The sequence below is a fragment of the Musa acuminata genome, chromosome BXJ3-5, assembly GCF_036884655.1.
Source record: "Musa acuminata AAA Group cultivar baxijiao chromosome BXJ3-5, Cavendish_Baxijiao_AAA, whole genome shotgun sequence".
In the NCBI taxonomy this organism is placed as follows: Eukaryota; Viridiplantae; Streptophyta; class Magnoliopsida; order Zingiberales; family Musaceae; genus Musa; species Musa acuminata.
Window position 1 is genome coordinate 37,505,001 of NC_088353.1, and position 3,062 is coordinate 37,508,062.

The window sequence follows — 3,062 nt, forward strand, 5'->3', positions numbered from 1 at the left end:
GTGTTTTCCTTTTTTTTTCTTGAACCCTTGTTAAAACCTACTTTAATAAAGATAGGATTATTTTCTTCTTCTTTTTTAAGACAATTGCTACATAGACTATAACTCCTCGTTAAATTCGACCTTTCTCTTCTCACACCTCATTGCAAGTAAGGCCTTTCGTTTTTGTTTATTAATTATTTTCATATTCTTCTAGAGTCATCTCCTTATCCTCTTTTCTTTCTTATGAGTCAATAGTTGTACCTTCATTGTTATGCTTTTCAGATAATACTATATTTTTTTTATTCTTGTGACTTCTCAATCGTAAGCTTATTATCTTTGGAGTTTAAAGCCTCATATTTTTCTTATGCATGCATTTCATTACCTATACTTTTCCAATTACCATGATCTTTGCTATGACATTTCATCTCATAGCAATCATGCGAGATAATTTGCATAGGCTCACGAAAATTTCAAATGATTATAGCTTTTATGTCTGATTCATCAATAATAGTAGAATGAATGCATGTACAAAGAAATCCTAAAATAATGAGTGAAACACTTTTTTTTATCATAAATTAAATATTTTTCACTATCAAATATCCTTTTCTCATTGGTTGTCATATGCTAATGAGTTTTTATTTTAAACTAGAAAAAAAATCATATTATCAATAAATTTTTTATCAGATTTGTTGTTCACAGTAATTATTCTTTTTCCTTTCACTTAAAACCTTACTATCATATCCCATTTGTATTGTAGATATAATTGAATCATCAAATCTTAAAAATAAATTTTTATCTCCTATAATATGATTATTACATCCACTATTCAAAAATCAAACAGATCTTAAATATTTTTATTAGAAGCTATAAAAATAATTTCTTCATCCTTTTTTCACTATTATTTTTTATGATAATTTACTTAATTTTTGTTCCAACAATCTTTTTCAAGATAGTCATATTTTCTACAATGAGAGCAGAGAGAAATATTTAGATTTTTATTTTTATACCAATAATCTTTTTCAATATATATATATTTTAATAAAAACATTGATAAATTTCTTTATTACATTCATTAGAGTTCCTCTAACTTTCATTTGATTGGTATCTCCTATAAGCACTAGATTGTCTATGATCTCTATTATTTTGATCTCTCCCCCAAGATTAAGTTTTTGAATTTTTTTTTTGGTCTTTCTAATATATCTTCATTTAAAGAGCATATTTTGAAGTTTCATTAGAAGATCTATTCACTTTTTGTTCATAGAATAAAAGCAAGTTTATTAATTCATTAATAGATAATATACTTGTATCTTTAACTTCTTTTATAGTAGTAGAAATAATATCAAAATTTAAAAATAATCTTCTTAAAAAAAATTTTACTATAATTTAATCATTTAGATTTTCATCATGTAACATTTCATTTCGGTTATAATAGAAGAGACTTTTGAGAAAAAATGAATGACAAATTCAAAATCCTTCGTCATAAGAGTCCAATTAATATTGAAGAATTTGAAGCTTTAAAATTTTTACTTTATTTGTGCCTATAAACACACTTTTTAATATTTTTTAGGTTTTAGATGTATTGATTCGGGAAATAGAGACTCATATATTGCTTATAGTAGCATATAAGGGGCTCTTGGATCTTTCTACATATCCTCATTCATTTGATCTTTTTAATCTTCAGTAATATTAGTATCATATAAATCATACTCTATAAAATCATTCTCTATCAACTTTTACAATCCTTATAAAATAGAGTTTTTATTTTAATGGTCTAAAATTGATAATTTTTACCCTTAAAGTTGATTAGAAATACTAACTTTAATGCTTGTCATCATTTTTTTTCTTCTTTTTTAACCGACATACTCCTATTGGTCTTTTTTATGAACCAAACTCTTATACCACACTAGTTGACTTTCTACATAATTTTAGAAAAAATAAAAAAAGTAAAAAAACTATGAATAATTTCAATATGCAATGCTTCTGATTTAAAAGCATTGATTTATATTAGTTAAAAGATAAAGTATAATTTTTTTACATAATAAAAAATATACCATATTCCAATAAATCTTATCACTCTCATATATTTATTTTAATGTAAAATTTTATCTTTTATTTTATTCTTAATCTTAATTACTTGAATTAAACTTATTATTCTCTCCCATTTCTTCCGCTTGATCGGCGACCCCAACAGGATCCAGTAACCACCGGATGCGGTCGACTTCGATCAAAAACTGCATGCCCATCTGTTTGCATCCATTATGGAAAGTTGAAGATAGCAGATGCTGAGGACCCAAAGGCAATGGACGTGGAGCTGATTACCAATGAACGAGTGACCGAGCTGTTGGAGGCGAGCACGCCGATCTTGGACGACGGGACACCGCGCTCAAACGAGACTGGGACGTGACAAGGGAAAACGTTAAGAGTGTTGCGTTTAAGAAGGTGAGCTTCCCACCTGCACTCGCCTGGCAGAACCGATTGCAGTCACGAGGCAAATTTGCTATTGGGAAGATGGTTGATGATTTAAACAGCAAGCAAGGTGCTCCGCGAGTCACCGAGTTGACTCCTCGAACCAGCTTCTCACCCACGAGAGTTGACTTTGACTAACAAGTGATCTAATAAAGGGAACTCCTCAAAATAATTTTAAACTCCTCAATATATATACACATATATATATATATATATATATATATATATATATATATACATATATATATATATATATACACATATATATATATATATATATATATATATATATATATATATATTGTTCTTTATATTTTATCGAACCGTCATACATTACTATTAACATGATTATGTGTGTAGGACATTCGACGAACGTGACGAGTCAGTGGCATCCAAGATGTCAGATTTCCTATCAACTAATAATCCAATCAAACCTGGATGATTGAAATACTGTTGGGACTAAGGAACATTACTCAGCGATTTGTTTCAATCATCAAAGTGAATTTGAGGAGGTATAACTTCTAAATGGTGCTAAACTGTGCCAAGAAATAAAGTTCGCACTGTACCAATTGGATCTCTCTGTGGGCTTAAAACGGACCCTCAATGTTTTGACAAGA